The following is a 25,657-nucleotide window of genomic DNA, read 5'->3' on the forward strand; positions in this document are numbered from 1 at the left end:
ATGCATGCATACTTGCTTTTACAGTTGAGATATACATGCTCAGTTTGATACAAGTCTATAAAATACCAAAAAGGCTATCTTTAACTTTTAATTCTAGAATAACACTAGTATTCTGCTGCATACATATCACATGCTTCCCTCATCCTCGCCAATCTAGCCCTGTGAGTTTGGATATGATCCTCGGGATCACATGCAGCTGCAGAAAAAAACAGAAGAGAACAGAATGCCACTATGAATAGCAGTCTTGCCTATATTCAGCTTTTAACTCTTACAAGTACTCTGTGTAGTTGATACTTACACAGGTGTGGGATGTCTACAGTACTAAATTCCCCAATCCAATGGTCGAGGGTATCTGTCTCCCTCCTCTGGAGGTCATTATAGTGAAGCCTACACTGTTCACCAGTACGGGGGATACCTGTGTCACTGGTTACAGCCCAGTCTAATCACCACAAGCGTACTATAGCATATACTAAAGGAACCACATATCAGCAAAATGTGAAAAGCTGGGTATAAACTGTATAAATAAACCCGTACTAGTAACGAATAAAGACAGTAGATACTTTATTATAAAATAACAGACAAAGCGCTTTTCGTCCACAGGTAAGCAAACTTCTTCAGATCTGGTTCCTTTAGTGTATGCCATAGAAAGCTTTGTGGTGGTTCCAGTTTGTTTCATTTTTTTTTGTAATTTACTACAGCCCAGTCTAAACTTTCCCAAGCTTTCAGCCAAAATAGTCCCCCTTCAGAAGCCTGGTACAATGGACTCCTGGAAACCCTCACCTCTGTTCCCAAAACCTGACACCTTCCCCACAAACACCTGCCATGTCTGACATGGATCTAGAGCAATGAACAATGATGCTTTCCCACCGGTTCCAGTCATTGCATTTATTGGGAGTGCATACACTGTTTGAAACTGTTGCGCTCTGCTTACCATCATGAGAGTCAACAGTAGCAAGTGAAGTAAATTCAAGGTTTGGATGTGCAGATAGTTGTGTACATGTGTTAGACAAATTTGAAGGTCATGGCAATCCAGATAGCAGAAATATACTTATAGGAGTATAGCACACAATATACCCACAGTCATACATTTGAGAATATATGTGATAAGACATAGATAAATGAATGCATAAATGACACAAGTGCCTCAGCCCTCATACATAGAATTAATATCAGCTACACCATGTAAAGTGTTATAAGTGAGAGTGACTATAATGGGAAATAGAACAAGAGTAAAAGTGTATGGGATATGGTGCATTTGAACCCAGGACCACGTGTATAGCAGTCCTACACTTACACCTATTGCCACAAGAAGGTTGAGAAAACACTTGTCTGTGTTGCAGTTCATTGTTATAAACTGCAATGTCACAACAGTAAAACAAAGGTTGCACATCCTGTACTAAAACCCAGGATTATATGTACTCCAGCCCTACACTTAACACCTGCTGCCACATGGCTAGTTACATGACGTTCTGTATTTTACTAATCATTCTTAAGTATTGCTAACTGCAGTGCAATGTCACTTATTTGGTTTGCATGATGCCCAATTCTATTAACTGAATGTACCCAATTTCTATTTTTGGCTGTCTGGGTCCTATCTGGCTGGTTGTCCAGTTTGTGCAGTGCCGTGCTTTGTGCAAACAAGATAAGCACAGCCAAACCTGAAATTCATTTGTCTCCATCTTCTATGCTTGAGCTAAGTGGTGCATCATGCACATACTGGCCAATAAAAAAAAAGAGAGAAAGAAAAAAAACAGCAAAGAAAAGGGAGAAGTAGTTGAAATGAAGGAAACCAACCTATGACATACACACTAGAAAATGTTAGTACACATGAGATATTAATACATAGGTCTGGATTTAAATTGTCACTCCAATGCACCTTCAGAACACAGGATGGGTGTGTTATTCCTCTTTGCCACACAAACAGCTTTGCAGAAAGGAACTTAACTCAATATGCACACAACCTATTGCAACAGCATCTGGAGTGATATCAAACCATACAAGGATTATTTCTACATTTAGTAGTTTTGGATATGTGCACCTAGCCATCACACAACCTGTCATGATTATTGCTTGTAAATGTACAGCTCTGCCTTACATTTCTGTGTTTGTTGCCCAGCCTTCATTTATCTGAGCAGTAATCTGAGACATGCAGTGTGTAAGTAATTCTATATCACTGGCCTTAAAACATGTGAGAATACTAAGTGGAAATAATATCATATGCAGTTGGCAAAAAATGGAGGTCAGGCTGGATGTAAAAGAACACAGCCTGTGACTGGTGTGCTGCTTACTTACATATCCAACCTTACATCTAACACTTTGTAGAACTAACTTGACACACCCAGTGGAAGCAAGACACCTTGCACTGCTATTGTTTTCCTTCTCTAAGCCACTAATTAGTCACAGTTGCAATCCATTAAAACCACATTATGTTTACATTGATAAACAGATCCAATTGTTCGGGATTCAAAAATTCTAATCAGTTCACACCTCATTTGCATATTCATGGTACTGACAGCCCTGAATCTACACCATATAAAAAGGCAATTAAGAAGCTTGGCAAACTGATGGTGCTGAGACTTGTTTATGTGGAGAAGAATAAAGATATACTATTACTTTGGGCTATATGGACAGTTGTTTTTGGGGGGGTAAAGCTGAGGTACTGTTATGGCACAAACAAGGCTGGGCTGTTCCTTTGGGGGGAGCAAAGGCAAGTTACTGGTATGGCATAAACAAGGATATGCTGTTTGTGTTACTGTCCTTATTTGGCATCCTGCTTGTTGTTAGCATTTCACATCTCTAGACTGCTTTATGTTTCTCCAGTGAGTAATAACTCTCTCTAACCCAACTATAGGCTATAACACAAAAACCCTTCCTAGAATTAGAATCCTGGCTAACTAACACTAACCTCATTCTGAACCCAAACAAGATCAAACTCATGCTCTTTTTCCCCACCAAAACAACCAATCCCTCATCCACTTTTCAAATCCACTCCTCCAACAACACAATCTTAAACACCAGCTCACATACCAAATTACTAGGTGTTACAACTAATAGCAAATTAAAATTTGACCTACGCCTCTCTCAAACCATTAAAAACACACATCAAACTAGGCTCTCTTTACCAAATTAATACTTTCCTAACTAGCCATTCTAGACTAAGCATCACCAGGACTAATCTCTTATCTACTGTTCTCTATGCTTCTCCCATCTTTACAAACCTTAACAAAACTGACCTTACCAAAGTTGAATCAGCCTACAATAAAATAGCTAAGTTTGCCACTAGCTCCCCATATAGGTCCCACCACTGCTCTGCCCTACAACAAATAAATTGGCTAGAATTCCCACAACTAACCTATACCCAACTTGTCTTTACTCACCAACTAATATACCAGCCAAACAGAACCCCACCCTTCAACAATTACTCCAACCATATGCCAACACTCCGCAACTCCGATCCTCACACAAAACACTCTTCCAAGTATCCAAAAACAACAACAAAGCCGGGGACGCCCTCTACTCCCACCACATTTCTAAACTTTGGAAATCAATTCCTCAACACATCCTAAATGCTACCAACCTACACCAATTCAAAACTCTGCTCAAAGACCACCTCACTAACAGCTGGCTCTGCTCCTGCACCAAGCCAGGGTAATACCACATAAGCCCACATCAAATTTCATCCTCTAAATGTTATAGTCCCCATGTATACCCCACTCCCACTTGTTAACACCACCTATCAGCTACCTACAATAAGAGTATAATTTAATAATTTATTTTCTTTTGTAAGGGTATACATATGTATACGTATTAAAGTATACTCATATGATCAACTAAAGATGGACCCCTGCTCTCAAAAAAATATATATATATATATATATATATATATATATATATATATATATATATATATATATATATAACTTTAATATATTGTAATAACTTTCTCCTTTTCACTAAAGTACCTATTGTATATTGTACTTTCTTTATTGTCTCTAGATATTTCTGTTAATTTCTATGTAAAACCAACACTGTACCTGTCAATGTTGTTCTTGTTTTATAGGAGATTTTCTCCCCAGGCCTCCGTTGAAAATGGGCTCACACCCAGATGGACTCTCCTGGTCAACAAATGTAAAATAAATAAAAATAAATAAATAATGCTGACTTTTCTGTTTTATCTGGAAACAGTTATTTTGTAGTTATGTGACACTTATGTGTATTATCCTTGCTGTCTTTTATGACACCTATGAGTATGCCACCCAGGCATGTCAGTCCATAGAGACCCCCTTCACTGATGCCGAGAACCAGGTGATTGTGGATGGTTTTAGGCAATATGGTGCTTTTCTGCAGGAAAGGGGACAGAGAGATATGGCACGTAGGATGTGAATATGGTAGCAGACAGTAGATGATGTCAATGCTGTAGGAGGCTTCTGCAGGGCATATGAGCAGGTGTGCCACAGGGCCATGACATGATCAAATCTATACAGAGGAGAGCAACTGCAGTGGGCCTTGACCAGATGGTTACCAGGGGGAGCACCTGCTAGAGAACCACCACTAACCAATAATGAAGAGTTCCTGGCCAATATCAGAGATCCAGACAGCTCCCATGAGAATGCAGTACAGCATGTCCTGGATGTCAGAACGACAGTTTCTGAGACAGCAAGCACGTCCCAGGAAGAGCTTCCAGGTAGGCTTTGGTATCCTAGCAGTTGAATACCGTTGCATAGTAAAACAATTGAAATCAATAATTTAATTCTGTGTCACATGTCTTTTTTTATTGGAGGGTTGAAGATTTCTATGGTTATAAGCTAAAGTTAGAGTTGTCAGCCACATTCTTGTTTATGGGCATATAAAAGGGTAAATGTATCATTCCCTGTTTTATTGTTAATTTTGATGATATTGCCCTTAACACTTGCTTAACTTCTTCCAGGACCATCTGGAACACAGAGGAGCATTTCATCTGCAGATAGTAAGGCAAAGATTTTATGTCAGCACTGCTGAGAAATTTAAAGAAATATTATAATGTGTGATGTTGATCTGAGGCCTGTTGTGTGTATTGCTATACTGTCTGTAATAGTGGCAGCACTGTTAGTTTGTTAGCACATATTACACTATAGTTGTGCAGATATTAATTTATTCCTATTTTTTCTTGCTTTTTATCACAGATGATCATGACAGTGGGAGTGTGGATCCTGTGCCACCTGATGTTAGTGTATCAGCAGAGTCTGATGACGATGGTGGGTAAATTGAGGCACAGGTAGGGGATTCAGAAGTTAAATCTGACACTGAGGTTGACATACAACCATCCCATGTATTTCCATCGGACACAGACAGTAGCTGTATGCCTACCTAGTCTGGTGAGCCCAAAGATATTGGACAGATAGAGGTGAGGACATTGATCAGGGAAGTGTGACATGCAACTTCAGTGCCTGTTGAGACTGGCTGTAGCCAAAGTGTGGGTGAGGTGCCACACAGGAGGATTGATAGTGGTGCTTGGAGGGGGCCTGCTGTTCCTCCTGCACCTGTTGCAGGGGTCTCTTCCCATGTCACTAAACATATGTTAAGGGCCATCATGGAGGGGCAGGCATGTTCTCATAGGTGCTTCAGACAAATACTCAGGGTTGTAGATGTGGCACAGTCTGACTTGAATGACTGACTCAACCATGTTGCCAATTTACTGGATTGGATGAATGCCACTTTGGAGCGAAAGGTGTCTGCGATGGACTGAGGGGTATCTGTCATGGAACAAGCAGTGTCTGTGATGGAATATCTGCTGGGATGGGAACAGCATCCTCTTAGGCACAAGTCAGCCACATCATCTGCTGTCAGTCAATGTGGCCATGCTTGATAACACTCCTACAGTGGCAGTACTTCCACTGTTCTGTCAGTGAGTGTGCTGTCCACACCCATTCATGGCAGGCCATGGGGTCATGGTACTTGGTGTCCCAGTGAATGTAGCTCATAAGGCAGACATCAGTCATGTTCAGGTAGCAGCACTGCATCTGACCTTGGGTGTAGACATGCCATGCAAGTCCTGGCTGAGCCAGCTCTGATAGTTGGGGATGACAATGATGAACTGCCACCTCTACCATGCACGACTCACACCTGTCTGACCTACCAAGACATAGATCCAGCACATGTCATGCAGACATTCACGCACCAGTTTCACTTGGAGGACCCTTACAGACACACACAACAGTTACTCATTTTGTCTGACTGGTCATTTGTTGGTTTATCCATATGTTTGCCTTCTTCTCTTTCTTAATCACACACACTCACGGACCTTTTGTGTCAGGGTAGGCTTCCTGCTTCCCCCTTTCCCCCACAACATCCTGTGCAAGTGATGATAACTGTGCACTATCCCTGTTTTCTATCTTTTGGATTCAGGGATACAAGACCTTTGCATCTGATGCTCAAGGTACATAGCTAACTTAGTGCTTTGTATATCTGCATTTGTGGTGTTGAACTGGTAATTGTACCTTTGACTTATATTGGCCTTGGAAAATTAGGCAGTTGATACCATCAAAATTTCCCAACTTTATAGTGAATGATCTTGTGAGGATTGTGAAGTCAGAAACCGCAACGTATATCATTACTTTCTAACTTCTCTCTTTAATCATTTTCCAGTACAAATGTATGGTGCTAAACTGAGGGCACACAATGATCATCAGTACTTTCGAGAGGTATGATTGTATGAATCTTAGATGCCTGAGGCCTACTTCTTAGTAATGGACACATATAAGTAAAATAACTCTCTACTGTTACATGTTAAGGTAAGTTCTGTACAAATCTCCCACCTTTTACTACCTTACAGGACCAAGTGATACAATACAAGGATATGCCACACAGTCGTATTATTAAACAATACACTCCAGGTTCAAGACTTACCTTGAAATGCAGCAGTTGACAGAATTTTAGTCCAGGGCTGACTCTGTCTAATGCAAGCAGTACACAGCCAATAAATGGAGAGGTAAAGGTTATGTGAGTTGCCAGGAATCAATGTTAGTATATGTATGTGAGTAGGAGGAAGGTTTTAGGTGGTGAGTAAGTGTGCTATGCGTTGTCTCTTAGCCATTGCAAGGTCATACTGAGCACACCTACATCTGCCTACACCCAAAGCAGCTAGTGGTTCCCCCTGTGACTCCTCATCTGCCTGTAGCTGTGGTGACTTTGGCAATGGTGGTGGGATGTCTGCCCCTTCCCCTTGCTGATCCTGCTGAAGCTGTTTTGTCAGAATTATGTTGTGTAGCATGGCACATACTGTGAATATTTCTGTACATGTTTGTGGATTGTCCTAGAGGGCTCCCCCAGAAGTATCAAGGTACTGGAACCATGACTTCAGCAGCCCAGATACATGCTCTATGATATTTCTTATTTGAGAATGTGCCTCATTATGCATTCTTCCATGGGTGTGTGTGCATTTCTGATGGGTGTCATCAGCCATGGTTCCAGTGCATAGCCTGCATCTCTTAGCAAATGCCCCTGTGGGATAGCCCCCAGCACACATTTGGTACAGTTGGGAGGTGTTCCAGATATGTGAGTTGTGGTAACTGCCAGGGTTGCCAGCAGACTTGTTCAAGATCATTCCCTTGGCATTGCACATAACTTAGCAGTTGATAGAGTGGTAGAACTTTCTTTAAATATAGAGTCTACCCTGTTCCCTCTGTGGTGCCTTAATTACTACGTGTGCAATCTATGGCACCTAGTACTTCAGGGTAGTGTTCTACATGGTAGAACTCCTGCATATTTATGGCCCTGTCCTCAGAATTACAGGGAACATATATGTGGTCACTGGCATGTTGGAAAATAGTATTCAGGAATTTGTGTTGGATTCTGGATGCAGATGTTTGTGACACCCACAGCGTGTCCCCTGTTGGTCTCTGAAATGTACCTGTAGCTAGGATTCTAAGGACTATACATACCTTTGTCTCCACTGGAATGGGTTCCCTCAGTTGGCTCTGGCTCTGAGCTGAGGACAGCAGAGTTCACAGATTTCATGTAGTGTGTCACTGTCCACCCTGTAGTGTTCTAACATTTCCACATCATGTAGGTTGTGAAAAGTTAAATGGAGTCTGGAAACTCTTCTCTTTCTCAGCCAAGGCCTAATAGCAGCAGTAGCAGCAGCAACAGTAGCATTGGCTTCAGCCTGTAGCACATACAAATAAATTACTGGGTGACACAGTGGTGTAGCAGTTAGCATTGTCACCTTACAGCAAGAGGTTCTCTAGCTTGCTTCCCGGCTTGGGTGCCTTTTATGCCAAGTCTGTATGTCCTCCCTGCATTTATATAGGTTTCCTCCAGGTGCTCTACTTTCCTCTCACATTCCAAAAGGCACGTGTTGGATTGTTTCTCCCTGAGCCTCCACTGAAAATGGGCTCTGGCCCAGTTAGACTTTCTTGGTAAAAAAATGTTAAAAATAAAATTAAAGCAACAGCATCCCTTAGCATTCTGTCCGTGTAGACTCCTTTCGGTGTCTGTATTCCAAAAGTTTTGGAATCCACAGGAAAAACCAGCATGAAGTCTCCATGGATGCTTTAGAGCTTGTGGTATACCTAAACTGTGTTGGATTGGTTAATTAGCATGTAATTTAGCTGCTTATGTTGTAATTAGCATGCCATGGTGTTTACCTTGTTTGCACGGGGGGGGGGGTGTGACTCTACATGGTGATTACTGAATCTAAACCTTGCTGCGGCTGTTTGCTCATCGTGCCATGACACACACATGGTGGAAAACGACCCTGTAGGGTTTTTTGATCCCCCAAATAATTATTACCAGTCCTGCTTGAGAAGAACAAAAAGTCATTGTATCACTGTCTGTCTGTCTATCTAGCTAATCTAATCTATTTCTTTATTTATATTGAATGACCAGGAATGCCCAACTGAGAAACACATTTTCAGTAAAATACTAGGATAAAAAATATCTTGAAACATAGAAACGTAAAATCAATAAAATATGCCAAGTATATATGTAATGCAAAGGGAAAAAATACAACACATGCATGTATAATATAACAGAAACATGGCTATAAAATATAGAAACTAAATTAAAACATAGCTGTTACAAGACATACTAAATACATGAGCCTATACTTGTTTAGGTAGTGGTGCAGATTCAGTAAACCCTACATGGGCTGCTAAAACCATGTCAGCATCATGGCATGACGTGCACACGATAGTGCACCATTTTGTATTCAGTAAGTGGCTCTACATGCCACATAAAGCCACAAAAACACAGTCTACATTGTGGTATGTTAATTACAGCATAAGCAACTGAATTGTATGCTAATCAACCAATCCAAGATGGAGGAGCTATTGACAAGTTATAAAGCAAGCATGTAGACTCAGTGCTACTTTTCCATGCAAATTCCAAATCCTATTTGAATACAGCCATGGAAACTAGTCTACACAGAAAGAATGTTAGGGGCTGCTGTTGTTTTTACTCATGTCTATGTGCAGCAGGCCCATGTCTATGTTGCTACTGCTGCTAATAGACCATGGACAAAAAGAAGAGGGTTTTTTAAACCCCATTTAACTTGTCATAATCTGCATGAGGTAGAAATTCAAGAGCACTACAGGGTGGATAGAGACACACTGCAGGAACTCTACAACTTCTGTCATCCTCATCTGAGACCAAGGGCAAACTGAGGGGAATTAATCCCAGTGGAGACTAAGGTATGTGTATCACTTAAAATTTTAGCTACAGAAACCTTCCAGAGACAGGGGACATGCCGGGGGTGTCACAGGCATCAGCATCCAGGATCCTCCATCAATTCCTTAATGCTGCGTTGCAACATGCCAGTGAGTGCATACATTTTTCTGGTACAGCTGAAAACAGAGCTAGAACTATGCAGGAGTTCTACCCTGTAGTCCTGGGTTCCATAGACTGTACAAATGTAGAACTCAAAGCACCACCCAGGGAACAGGGAAGGGTGTGCATAAATAGAAAGGGCTAAAACTCTGTTAAATGCCTGTTCATGTATAACTCTAAGGAAATCAACCTGAAAGTATGTGCTGGCAAACCAGGAAGTTACCATGATTCACATATCTGGCTACCTGTCAACTGTATGAGCTGTCTACTGGGGGAATATCTCACCGGGTCATTTACTGTGGGGTGCAAGTTATGCACTGGAACTATGGCTGATGACGCCAGTCAGAAATCACACACACCAGCTGAAGAATGCCATACTGAGGCACACGCTCAAACAAGAAATATCATAGAGTGCATGTTTGGTTTGCTGAAGCTGTGGTTCCAGTGCCTAGATACATCTAAGGGAGCCCTGCAGTTCAGTCTCCATACATGTGCTGAAATATTCACCATCTGTGCCATGCTCCACAATCATGATCCTGAGAAAACAGCTACATCCCACCACCACTGACAAGGTCACCACAGCCACAAGCAGGTGAGGAGTCAGAGGGGAACCAGCAGCTACTGTGGGTGTAGGCAGATGTAGACTTGCACAATATGACCTCACACTGGCCAAAAGGTGATGGATAGCACACACACTCACCACCTAAGAGGCTAAAACCTGCAACCAATGCACATACAGCAACATTGATGCCAGGTAACAATCACGACCCTTACTTACCCTTGTAATGCCTGTGTACTGCTAGCATCAGACAGAGTCAGTCCTGAACTAAAACTCTTGCAACTGCTGGATTTCCAAGGTAAGTGTTGAACCTGGAACAGAAAAATAAATGTTTAAGAATACAATTGAATGGCATACCCTTGCATACTGTTACTTGGTAATAAGTAAGTATAAGGTGGGTGATTTTTGCAGCAATTACATCAAGTTGTGACAGCAATGACTTATGTGAATACATGTGTCCTCTATCAGCTAATAGACCTTACATCTAAAATGTACAGATTTTCACAGAATGTCCCCATTTTGGCCTCATATGTTTGTAATGGCAAATCATTAAATAGTGACATTAGAAAATAATGATACACATTACAGTTTCAGATCTCAAATCCCTCAGAGCAGACATAAAATTAGTAATGCAAAACCTCTTATTTCATCAACTGTCCAAGTTTGTAAGACCACAATGTTAAAAACTGTCCCCATTTTTAGGCCTTTGCCACACTTTTATTTATGACTTGGACCAGCTTTGTTGGTCTAAGAGTTTCGGCTGGATGTACACATTACAAAAACCTGTAAGAAAGCATTACGATTTGCAATTTACCTGACCTATTGATGAAGTTGTGTCACATTTTAACTCAATTTTCCTTAACATACTCAACTCTCTGGCTTCTCCTAGAACTGTTAGAGTTAAATCCCAACAACTCCCCCTGGTTAAGCAACTTTACTTGGTCACTTATGTTTAAATGAAATTCTGCCTGGAAACTTTGGTCCAAGACTAAATCTCATTCTAATTTCCAAAGACATAGGGAACTTCGTAATCTCATCTAAAAACATATTAATAATGAAAAAAGAAATTTCTACCTTCTACCTCAGTCTACACAATCTAGAAATCTTAAGAAGTTTTGGAACACTATAAATCAAATACTCTGCCCAGGCAATCCTTCGGCACCTAATCCTTTTCCCAAAAATGCACCCTCTGAAACTGCATCCATTTCCAATTTTTACTTCATTAACACCATAAGCAAACTTTCACAGGCTTTCAACCTAACTAATCTCTTATCAAATACAGCTCCCCATCAGCAAACCCCCCCCCCCTTTTCACTAAGGCCAGTTTCTACATGCTACATTAAAAAACGTCTCAAACTTAAAACCTGCTCCCCATCTGCTGACAATCTTCCACCTTTCTTCCTAAAAGCCACTGCTACATCTATAGCATACACTGTCTCCATCTTTATAAACCGCTCTGTTGCTGAATCTGCTGTTCCTTCTCTTTGGAAACAGTTCTATACTATACCTATTCACAAAAGTGGAAATTCCGCAGATCTTTCTAACTATCGACCTATTGCCATACTTTCTCCCCTCTCAAAAATGCTTGAACACTGTATCCATAAACAACTCATGGCCCACATTACTCATGGAAACCTGATCACTCCTACCCAACATGGCTTCCGACAACACCACAGTACCGATACTGCTCTCATTTCCTTTACCAATACCATTCCCCTTGCTAGAGATAACAATAAACTTGTTTCTTGTCACTTTTTAGATCTGTCAAAAGCCTTGGATATTCTCCCACCCTATACTCCTCTCAAAGCTGTCCCAGCTCAACCTTTCCACAGCAACAATCTCCTGGTTTAACAGCTACCTTTCTAATTGGCAGCAGTCCATCAAATGGTTCTCTGCTATTTCCCCATTTCTCCCCATTAATACTGGCGTCCCACAAGGCTCTATTCTTGGACCCCTTTTTTTCAATATCTTTACTAATGAATTACATAAATCCTGCCCTAAGTCTTCCCTTATACAGCATGCTGATGACTCTACTATTATATCTACAACTGACAATCCAACAGAACTACTTACCTCACACAAACTTCATACAATCTTACTGAAACATGGCTTACTAACAACCTACTAATACTCAATCCTAAAAAGACAGAACTCTTACTTTTCCTCCCTAAACCCATGTACCACCTCAAATCCTCATTTAATATATTTTCACTGAATAATACTAACATCATCCTTGTTAGCCAGACTAAGCTCCTTGGAGTAATCATAGATGATCAACTGAAATTTGACCTTCATATATATCACTCTATTAAGAAAACTCACCAAAAGCTTGGCCTCCTATACAGAAATAAAAGGTTCCTGACACCTGAATCCAGAATCTCACTAGCCAATGCTTACCTTCTTCCCAACTTTTTCTACAGCTCATAAATATTTATAAATCTTCAGTCTTCTCTTCTCACTAAACTTGAATCTTCCCATAACAAAATAACTAGATTTGCTGCTAATCTACCATCCAAATCTCACCACAGGTCACTCAATTGGCTAGAGTTCCCTAACCAACTCAAAGTTACTCAAATGCTCATCATTCACTCCATCATCAATAAACCTTCTTCCTGCCCTAGTATTTCATCTATAGTTTCATTTTATATCCCTTCCTGACCTCTAAGGAGCTCTTTTCAATACTTGCTACAGATTTACAAACCTAAAAAAATCTTATGGACAGAACCTATATAACTACTCATCTGCCATTCAATGGAGCAAGCTTCCTATGACCTCAGAAGCATACCTCAAGTCCACAAATTTAAGAGATCTCTTAAAGAATATCTAAACCAAAGGTGTATATGTCACTGTAACCACCCTACCTACATGAAGGTAGTCCTTATTCTCTCACTTCTTTTCATTTCTCTTCTCTCCTTCCTAACCCCTATTTCTCCCTTTAATTTTTGCTATGCTTTGTTTGCCTCTCCACCTATCCTGCTTCTTCACCCTAAGATTCACTTTCCTCTCTTTCTATACTACTTGTCATCTTTACATTTGATTTCTGCTGCAGTATATCTTAATCTATTAATAATAATTTTATAACTTCTGTTGATTTCATTTAGTAACCGATCAACTTATTGAATTTCAATTTCTACTATTCTTTTTCTGTTCTACTTTTATGTTTTTCTTGTCCCTTTTATCATTACAAGTTATAGGCTGCTAACCTTACTGTATTTTTACATTTAATGCAACATGTATGTATAATGTATAGTTGTACTGTGGAGCTTTTCTACCCGGGCTTCCACTGAAAAAGGGCTTTGTCCCAGTCAGACTATCCTGGTCAACAAATGTAAAATAAAATAAAATAAAATAAATAAATAAATAAATAAATAAACAAAACAGCATCACAAACACAGATATACTAAGCACTAAGTCAGTTATGCACCTTGAGCATCAGACAAAAGACTTAATTATACCTGAATCCAAAAAATAGAAAACAATGATATGGCACAGTTATCATCATTTGCACAGGGTGCTGTGTGTGTGTGTGTGTGGGGGGGGCAGGAGGCCTAGGCTGACACAGAAGGTAGTGAGTGTGTGTGAGTAAGTAAGAGAAACAGGCAGACATTTGGATAAAGTATCCAATGGCCACTGAGACAGAATGAGCTTTAAGCTTCGTGACTGATCCATTTAACTGTTATGTGTGTATGTTTGTATGGGCACTCCGAGTGAAACTCGTGTGGGAGTGTCTACAAGAACACAGCCAAGCACTGTGCTAGCCCTCTGTTCTGTTATTTTGGACAGGTGAGAGCTGTACTTTGTAGAGGTGACAGTTCATTGTCATTGTCCCCAACCCCAAGAACTGGCTCTGCCAGGAGTTGCCCTGGCATATCCATCCCCATGGTCAGGTGCAGTTCTGCTACCTGAATGTGACTGATGTTTATTGGATGAGCTCTCCTCACAAGTATGCCCAGGACGTCAACCCATGGCCTGCCACATCTAGTTGTGGTCACCTCAACCACTGTTGGAGCAGTGGAAGAAGTGCCACTGCAGGAGCATGATTAGGCATGGCCACAGCGGCTAATGTCAGATGGTGCGGCTGACCTATACTGATGTGAATGCCATCTTCCTCCGAGCAGATGTTCCATAACAGACACTGCACATTCCAGTGTGTCATTCATCCAATCCATTGAATCAGCAACATTGCAGAGGCAGTCATGCATGTCAGCTTGTGTCACATCGACAACCCTAAACATTTCCTCACAGGCCCTGTTAGAATGTGCCTGCACCTCCATGATGGCCCTAAGCATACAAAAAGTGGGATGGAAAGACACATGGATCAGGTAGAGGATGGACAGCAGGCCTTCTCTGAGCACCCCGAACAACCCTCCTGCATAGCACCTTGCGCACACTTTTGCTATGGCCAGAATCAACAGGCAATGAAGCCACAATAGCCACAATACCCTGATCAGGTGTGTCACCCTCCACTTATCCAATAACTGAGGGCTTGCAGGAGTGGGTTTGCATAGGTCTACTGACTGTGTCTGATGGAATTACAGGGGATGGCTAAATGTCAGCTTCAGTGTCAGATTTAACCTCTGCATCCTCTGACTGTGCCTGTGCTTGGTCACCATCATCATCAAAGTCTGATGATATTCTCGCATCATATCACCTGTGATAATAAGCAACAAACACAGGAAAGAAATTAATAGCTACACAACTATAGTTCAACATATGCTAGCAAACTAACACTGGTGCTACTGTCACAGAAGGTACAGCAATACACACACTGTCCTGACACCTACCACATGTATACTGATAAATGAATATTTGTTTGAAATGCTCATCAGTACTGAAATAAAAATGTCTGGCTTACCACGTGGAGATGACTCCACAGTTACTAGGGAGGGTGATCCTGAAAGAAGTTAAGCAAAATGTAAGGGTACCAGCATCACAATAACAATAACACAGGTGGAAAAAATTTGGCCTTCATATGTTCATTAACAATACATTTAACTGAAACATGGATGACACGTCCACCCCAAGTCCATGTGTAATGATCCAGAATGTGTTGTTAACTGGATCAATCTATAACTAGTCAAACCACCAAAAATATATTAAACCAACTTAAGTATTGCTTTCAATATTTTACTGTACAAAAAATATTTAAAAACTGACATAGGTAAGCTTACCTGTAAGCTCCTCCTGGGACATACTTGTCCTCCCTGAAACAGCAGCACAAACATCAATCACATGCTGTTGTGCACTTTCCACTGATCTCCCTGGCTCCCCTACCCTACCCCCAATTCCCACCCACCCCAGTACCTTTACATTTATATCTCAATAATCCCGCCCACTACACTCCCAAACAATCACATACCATAACTCTGTCTACATCCCCTTCCTTACCCCACCCATTCAAACATTACTCATCCTCCTAGAAAGCCCTACCTCACCAATTAGAACCATTCTTGTCAGTCTACAACCACTACCAAACCCCACCTACATAAATCATTAATCTATACCATCCTCCCATAATTAATCAAAGACATACCTAATTACTGTACTTCAAACCCCACAGCACCTACAAGTTCACTTCAAACAACATAGCAAATCCTAACTATTCATCTACACCTTTTGCATTTTCAAAAACTACCTTTACAAATGTTGCCAAAACCCAAACCCTCCTCTACTCTACTACTATTTCTCCTCAATATAGTCTACATTTACTACCTCACCCAGCCCATATATATTAACCACTCACAAGCCTTTCACATAACAATACATCTCAACTCACCTCATGCAAAAACACACACGACAATTTCTCCCCATCTTTACCCTATAAAAAGCCATCTACTTTTTACCTATAAACTTATCAACACTCAAAAACCACACACCCCCATAGTACCTAACAATTCTTTCATCAACATAATAACAACCAACCCAAACTCAAAATACTCCAATTATCTCTCCAACCTAACCCTATATCTACTAACCACTCTACTATCAGGTGATATTCACCCCAATCCAGGCCCCTCCACCTCATCCACCATAGATAAATCTATACTATTCACCTCCCTAAACTCCCAAAGCATAGTAAACAAAGTTCCAAACCTTCATGCTTGGCTTACACATAATAAACCAGATATCCTATCTATCTCAGAAACTTGGCTAAAACCCCACATAAAAGACAATGAAATAACACCACTAAACTATTCAATCATCAGAAAAGACAGATCCCACAAAAAAGGAGGTGGAGTAGCTCTAATATACTCATCCTCCTTGACAGTCACCCCTTATAATAAAACCATACCTAATTTCAATAATGCCGAACTACTCCTATCACTACTTCAAATCAATAAAAACAAACACATATGTATAGCTTCCCTCTACATCCCTCCTGGAGATAACATTACCACACTTGAGAATATCCTATTCTGGCTCTCCACTAACATCAATTATGAAATCATAATTTTGGGTGACACAAATATCAACTGGTCCTCCATTCAATCCTCCACAAACCCACTTAATATCAACCTCTATAATTTCTCACAGCTTATTAACAGCATAACTCGCCCTTCAAAACCCCCTTCAAATGGTAGCATTCTAGACTGGATTTTAGTCTCCCACCCCCACTACTTCTCTGATAGCGGTGCACTCCCAGACTCCCTTAGTGATCACCCACCCATCTTCACATATCATCTCCCCACTTCTATACAGAAAACACATAACTACATTACCACCCGCAACCTCAAACACTTTAACCCAATAACTTTCTCTGACTCCCTAAAAGTAATTGACTGGAACATTCTAAAAACTTTACCTCTAGATAATGCTGTGGACCACTTCAACACAACCTTTTTAAAACCCTAGACCACTACGCTCCTCTAAGGACTAAAAGAATTAAACTAAAAACCTCCCCATGGCTAACTAAAACCACACTCACAACCATGCGACATAGAGAGAAACTCTGGGCACTTTACCGGAAAAATAAATCTCCACTTATTCATAATGAATTCAGGACACTTGGAAACCAAGTAAAAAAGCTTATTATCACTGATCGACAAAACTACTTCTTCACCCTCCAAAATACTAATAAAACAAATCCTCAGAAATTCTGGAAAGGAATCTCTAGCCTAATCAATCCTGGCAGGACAGTCAACCCCAGCCCAGATCCAAACGCCACTGACATGGACTTGGCTACTCAATTCAAGTCTTTTTTCATTGACTCTATTTCTAAACTAACCTCCTCGTTCTCCAACACTGCCACATCCTCAACTTCTCCCTCATCCTCCTCTACTAACACTCCCCCCCACTCCCAATACCACCCCCATTTCCTCTACTATTCCACCACCCTCTAACTCCCCACCTTTCTCACTAAAACCTATCCCCACATCAACCATCAAAAAACTTCTCCAGAAACTAAAGCCATGCGCCAATGCCCCAGACAACATTCCTTCATACTTTCTTAGCATAGCTGCAGAAGCCATTGCCTACCCTATCAGTATTCTAATTAACCGCTCTATCCAAGAAAGCATAGTACCACAAATTTGGAAAAAAGCCTTCATCATACCTTTGCATAAAGGTGGCAATAATAACAGTACTACAAACTTCCATCCCATAGCTAACCTGCCCCCCATCTCTAAACTCCTAGAAAAGTGTATCCATATACAGCTCCTACCTTACCTCTTAGACAATCACCTGATGACTCCAACCCAACATGGTTTTAGACTCGGCCATAGCACCATGACAACCCTCCTTTCCTTCTCAGAAACCATTAATAAAGCACGGGATTCTGGCAACATTGTTTCTACCCTGCTACTGGATCTCTCAAAGGCCTTTGACACTATTTCTCACAAACTACTTTTAACTAAACTCTCCCAACTTAACTTATCACCTTCCTCACTGAATTGGTTCTCTAGTTACTTATCTAATAGATTTCAAGCAGTCAAATGGAAAAAAGCCACCTCCTCATTCCTTAATACCCCTACAGGAGTCCCCCAATGTTCCATATTAGGTCCTCTTCTGTTTAATATATTCATAAATGACTTCCACAATTCTATCCCATTTTCCAATATCATTCAATATGCAGATGATTCAACAATTATCTGCTCAGCCACAACCCTCCCAGTACTCCAAAAACTTACACAAGATGCATTCTCAATCACTGAACAATGGATGAAAGCAAACCACCTAGCTCTCAATGCCTCTAAAACCAAATTAATGATATTTACCCCTTCTAAACGCAACTCTTTCAATGCAAACTCCTTTTCTATCACCAGCAACAACAACACATCCTTGGAACTGGTGCCAGAGACCAAGTTACTTGGGGTACAAATTGACAGTCAACTCAAATTCAACTCCCACATACAACTTAATATAAGAAAAACACATCAAAAACTAGGCATGCTCTACCAACAAAATCAATACCTTACACCCTCAACTAAAATCACACTCTGTTCTACATTCCTTATCCCCTCTTCTATATGGAGCCCCACTCCTAACAAACCTTCAATCTTCCCTCAAAACACAACTTTCCTCATGCTACAACAAAATAGCCAAATTCGCAAACAGTCACATAGCATCTACCCACCACTGCTCTTCTCTGCACAAACTAAACTGGCTTGAACTAACCAATCAACTCATCTATACTCAACTTTCTCTAGGTCATAAGCTCATTTTCAAACCCTCCCTTTGTCCATCCCTTTCCTCTGCCTTTAAAATGCATCTTCCCAACAGAGCTCTCAGAACTAATAACCAAAACCTAATTGAGTTATACAAACCTACTCGTCCCCCAGGTAAAAATCTCCTATCCTATGGTCTAGCACGTCTCTGGAACTCTCTACCTCCAGCCATTCGTACCACTTCCAACCACTATTCATTCAAAAAATCTCTTCACTCTTATCTACTAACCCAATGGGAATGCTCTTGCTCCCATCCATCTTAATACCACACTGCCTTACCTCCTCTCCCTCTTTTCCAACAACATGCTTGCTTCTGCCTCACAAGTAAGGACTTCTCAGTATTTTTTCAGAAATGTTTTCCAGTTTCTAGTCTATATCATCTGTAACTGTCTGTAACTGTCTTCTGAATGGTATTCTCTAACTGCATAATCTTGTAAATAATGCAATGTATACTTCTGTATTTTCTGTATTGTTTCACCACCAGTTTGATGCTCAAACTGCATAACTTGTAAATATTGTCTCATGCTCACGCTGCATAATTTGTTAATATTGTTTGATGCTCAAACTGCATAATTTTGTAAACATCGTAACACATATTGTAACCCTTCTTTCTGGAGCTTTTCTCCCCAGGACTCAATTGAAAACTGGTTCATATTGGCCCAATGGACTATCCTGGTAAACCAACTACAAATAAATAAATAAATAAATAAATAGTATATAACTGAAAATGCATTTATACCTTATCAAGATCACTAGTCTTCTGTGCAGATAAATCCAAAGTAATAGCAGTCTTCTTCTGTGTTATCCACATAGACAAGTCTCCACACCTTCAGGTTACCTAGCTAAACCATTACTTTTTATAGTCTAGATTCAGGACTGTGAGCACAGTGAAGATGCAAATGAGGTGTGAACTCATTAGAATTGCTGAATCCCAAATTTGTGGCTCTGTGTAGCATATGTAAACATTGTGCAGGCGCTCCCTCAATGTTTGTCGGTAATGGATTGCAACTGTGAATGATTACTGGTAAGGCGAAAGAAAACACAACAGCAGTTCAGACTCCCTTTCCTCCAGTGGGTGTGTCAGCCAGGTTACACCTACAAAGTGTAGCAGTAATTGTATCAAGGTTTTAAATGTAAATAAGCAGCACACATTTATCAGTTTCTGTTCAGTAATATCCAATCTCCCCTGCATTTGCTGAAAACTGTTTATTATTGCCAAGTAATATTCTTATATATTTTAAGGACAATGATACAAAATGACTTACAAACTGTATGTCTCAGATTATTGCACAAATAAGAGAAGAATGAAAACCATACAAAGATAAGACAGAGTTACTTTGCTGCAAACAATAGTCATAAATGGTTGTGTGATCACTCATTGCACTACATCTGAAATTAACACATGTACAAACAACTCAGAATTGTACAAGTGTCATATGTCTTGTTAATACTGTGGGTGCCTTCAGACATGATTGCTTGCATAATGGTTTTCATTCCTGCTGTAAAGCTGTTTCTATAGCACAGAGAGATAAGACACCCTAGTTGTGTTGTGTAGGTTCATTGGTGTGAGAGTTCAAATCCAGACTTGTGTAAAAATCTTCCATGTGTAACTAACATTTATTTTATAATGTTGCTTATTTTACAGATTTCTTTTTATAGATAAAACAAGTTAAGCTTTGCTTCTCACGTTTGTGTGTTGCTTTCTGTCACTCAAAATTGGACTAATGGCCCACATACAAAGCAGACAGAACACCTTCAAAGAGGATGTAGACATTCTTGATTTAAAAAAGGATACATTGTTGCATCTTTTCTTTTCCATCATGCAAACCAACTAATCAGCATTGCACAGTGGTTAGCAACCTTCTCCAATATCTGCAGGTCTAGAACACCTGCAGAGAGGAAGCAGACAGTAGAGAATTTCAAAATGGACACATTCTATCAGATATGTTGGCACCATGCAAATACACTAAGCAGTGTTGCACTGCAGTTAATGCACAGAAGTTAATAATGAATATAAAAATATCCAACTGTTTTTTAACTATTCCTGAGCCAGCACATGTAAGTGTAGGGCTGCAGTACAGATAATCCTGGGTTCTAATACAGCAAATTCCAAATATTTTACTGTTGTTCCATTTTACTTTATATTGAAATTCACATGAAAAAAATCATTACACACTACCAGTTTTATTAAGGGTTGTACACTCAATTTTAATAAACTGATAGGAATTATTTGTGTAATATGTTTCTGTAATTATAATTGCATTGTCTGGCCTTGGTTTGTCTTCAGACTTTAATAATACTCATACACACATGGCTGTATAAATCAGGACATTGTCAGGACACACACATACATTGTTAACCTCTCGGTCTGTCATGTGTATTTCAATGCAAATAATGATTATGTCTGAGAAGCCCTTCTTCTGTGTCAAGGGTGAAAAATCACTGCTGTGGAAGGAAAAGTTTTGTCTCTCATGCACAAGTTTGAATCCCACATTGTAAAACTGAATGCTGTCAGTGTGTAAAACCACACAAACATGTGTCAGGTCATAAATATATGTCCCCAGTACATGTCTGCAAAGTTAAATCACATATCAGTTACAGTAGCAAACAATCCTTAAACTGAAGCTAAATATCAGATTAACCTTCCAGTTTCAAAAACTGCTTTCCTCTCTGTTTGGGACTGTTGCTCTCCTCTTAACATCTTGCAAACATGGTTGGCATTGTTGTTTGGGTTTGTGCACTACCAGTAAATGCAATACCAGGCATTGGTGGGAAATCATTCATAGCTATTGCTGTGCTCAATTTTGGGTGCAGAGGTGGGGTGTTGAGGAGACCAGAATTTTCATTGGACACCTTGTAAAACACCACAGTAAAAGGCTCTTGCAGGGGGACTATACCATCTCCTAGTACAAGTCTGAGGTTTGGAATGGTCTGGCCAAGGCTGCCTCCAGTGTGACTGGCATTCCACACACTGGAGAACAGTGTAGGCATCATTTTAATGGCCTGAAAATGTGCAAAAGGGATACACTCAACCATTGGCTGGATGAGTTCAGAGCTAGTAAATCCCACAGTTGTGTAAGTATACTGATAAAGAGAATGTAGCTGTGTATAGGCAAGACTGATACGCACAATGGTCTTCTCTTGCTCACTTATCTTTATTCCACATACAATGCAGAGATTATGTCAACTAGAGTGGCTCATGCTGGCTATCTAGAGAGACTGGGGGAAGCAAGGGTTATGTATGCAGCACAACAGAACTATTATATATTTCAGCACAAGTGGCATAAATACCTTGCTGTTAACTTAATCTGTATAATTGGACAAAATATATGTGCAATATATGCACATTGCAGGGATTACTTTCAGCAGTTTGTGGTTGTTAAAAAGTATACTCAAATGTAAAACTTGAGATAAAATACTTTATTATTGTGATAATGCATTGTATGTCACATATGATGGTACTAATTTTATCTGTTTTTTTTTTCTCTCACCCTAACCCTTATTTCTCTTTTTTTTCTATTTATCATCAAAACGTTTCCATGTCATCCATCTCTGAAAAATCACAAAATGCTTTACAGCACAGAAAGATAGGCCAACCCCTCTAGATCAGCCTGCCCCCACTCCACCGACTCCTGAACCAATGCCCAACACATCTGGGATCAAACCTGGCAGTAATGCGGCTGCTGGCCCTGCACTACCTAGGCCCTCAACATCTGGCAGCAGCACCCCGGCAGCTGCTGCTGTGGTACCATCTGGGAGTACCGATGGAGGTGGGGATTTTATCACCCACCAGGAGATGCCAGGTTTGGTGTGTAGGGTCACGCATAGCACCATTGCTGCATGCCTTCACTGGATGGAGAGGCTGCACTCAGTCTTGGTCTGTAGTAGAAGACATCAAGCACTCCAACAGCCAGCAGAGTAAGGGGACAGTGATGACAGTCCTGAAGGTGATGACTAGATTCTCACTTTCCCCATGTTTGATAGACATGGACATCTGTTGTCCCCTTCCTAACCCCAATCATGTTTCCCTCAACCTGTCATGTGCCTCACCATCCCTGTGTCTTGTCATGTCTTACTTGTCCTGTTTGTTTGCATCTGCTTCCAAACCTACTTTACTTAACTGACACAGAAATACCTACATCCCTTACCCAATATTTCTCTCTTACTGAATGAAAAAAAATGGGCACCTATCCCACAAAAAGTATATCATCCCATACATATCACTCCATGTGGAGCGCACTAGTCTTCAAGCACTTGGGCAATAAGTGCTTGTAGTATACCCTGGATTATACAAATACTGGCAACAGCATCCCAGTGGTAAGACATACAATAAGAAAAGCAATATATTTTAAAAATACCATGATCATTTTAATAAATGCTGAAAATACAATAGACTGAGTAAAGAAAAAAAAAACAAATGCCAAGAATACCCACTCACAAAATGGACTTCAGCTGCCTCCAGGATGGGAAAGTAATTTAATTCAGTCACTCTTGTTAGAAATGGACTGCAAAACTTGAGCTTAATATTTCCACACAGCTATTATATCTGAACAAATCCACAGCAAACTTGGCAAGCACAAACAATTATTTATTCATAAAGAAATAAGTGCTTTTGTTTCATACCAAAAGAAACTTCATCAGATAAATGTATCAGCATCAAAACTTCTGCTTTATATGTACCCCTTTAAAATTTCAGTCATTACAAAAGCACACTAAGACACACTCCCAATTCCATTCATGATGAAAAATGCCATAAAATTCATTTTTTACAGCAAATCTACATAAAATTAAATATATACATGTCCATATATGTACGTTTATCTTTAAAAAAAAATTCCATATATATTCAAATAGTCAAGTAAATCATCTCTCCAATGCTTTAAGTTTTACAGTACTACTAATTAAAATCTGCCCATTCAAACCTGGCCAGTATGTAGCATTCAAGCATAGCTGCCAGATCAAGTCCTGTCTTCTAATAATAAATATCACGCTCTACCCTTTCATTTAGCTGAAATTTTCTAATACTATAAATTTAAAACAATGTCCTTCATTTTCTGCAGTGTTTAGACAGGGCACTTGTCTTTTTTTAAGTTTAATATCTTTCAAATGTTCATATATATGTGACTTAAGCTTGCTGCCAGTTTTACCTATATAAAACATGCACACCAACAGCATAGGACACAATACAGCACCCTATCTGACAAACAAGAATATTTTGCTCACAGTTTCACCTTAAACCCATTATTGATTACCTCTGAAGCCACTCTTATTGATGAACAACATGAGCAAAAAACACACTTTTTCCTAGAACCAGTGGTCTGTGAAACCACCTGTTTCTCAAACACATTTTTCAGATTTATCCCTTTCCTGTAAACATAATAGGTTTTTCAGTAATAAGATCCCTTAAATCTTTAAGATCTGTCAGCTTTTTATCAGTATTTTAGTTATTTGCCCACTATTAATAAAAAAAAATGTGGTGGTGAAAGAATTCTTATACTCCATATCAGCTCTTTTTATTATCACTAAAACCGCCCACAGGGACAAAATCCATGTTATCAATTGACAAAATTCCTTCCAGGCTCATAGGGTTTACATCATTTGGATAAACTGGTACCTCTCTTACAATGTGTACAAAATGTCCCCTTTCTATTTTATTCAGGACCTCTATCATAATTTCATCTATTAGGGAGCAGGGATAGCCTTGCTTAATAAACATACCTTTTAAAGAGTCACATTCATCCAAGAAAAATTCCATGGTAGGCACCATTCTTGCTGCCCTAATGAACTGACCATTCACCGCAGCCTGCTTTTGCCTAAAGGGGTTTGCACAAGTTTGTTTAGTGTAAAAAAACAAGGGATTGTTTTTAGCTACCTGGCTCCTTTAAGACAGAGAGTAATTAATTAATTTTGATTTAATTTAATTTAATTGATTTAACTAGAGTTGTGATATGTTTTGTAACTATATAAAAAGGAAGTGAGGTAGTATTTAATTTGTCTGATGAAGTTCCATGTATTATTAATAAAGGAACGAAAGCGCTTATTGAAGATTACTGTGTCCATGCTGGTTGGTGTGTTTGGGACTCCGTTTTTTTGTTGGCATTGTTATTTTCCATTAGTATATTTTAATTTTTATCATTCTATTTATAATTCTAATTTTGTTAAATTTAATTTCTAGGGGTTTGATATATGTTGATGTCTCTGCTGTTTAAACATATATTTTTTTCTTGTACATTATGTGAAGTTCTATTTTCTCTGTAAATACAAATGGAATTGAATTATGGTGTATTAAATGTGCAGCATGAGGTCACAGTAAATGTGAATTTATGTTAATGCTATACTAATATTTTCAGTATTAGAGCATGTGTGTGTGTGTGTGTGTGTGTGTGTGTGTATGTGTGTGTGTGTGCGTGTGCGTATGCGTGTGCTTGTGCGTGTGTGTGTGTTGGTGTATGCAAATTGTATGTGCATGTCTTGCTTAGTAGAACTGTTAGGGAAGGGGTATTTAGTAAGGTAATATGCAGAGCTGGGGTTAGAGGCAGGGGTATACTTCGGGTCAGCACACATGAGTTAGGTGGTGCAGGGCAACAAAGTACCACTATGCAGACAATGTGTGTGTCTTCAAGTTAGTGTT

This window comes from Protopterus annectens, chromosome 2.part0 (assembly GCF_019279795.1).
Source record: "Protopterus annectens isolate FY-2018-M chromosome 2.part0, PAN1.0, whole genome shotgun sequence".
Classification (NCBI taxonomy): domain Eukaryota; kingdom Metazoa; phylum Chordata; order Ceratodontiformes; family Protopteridae; genus Protopterus; species Protopterus annectens.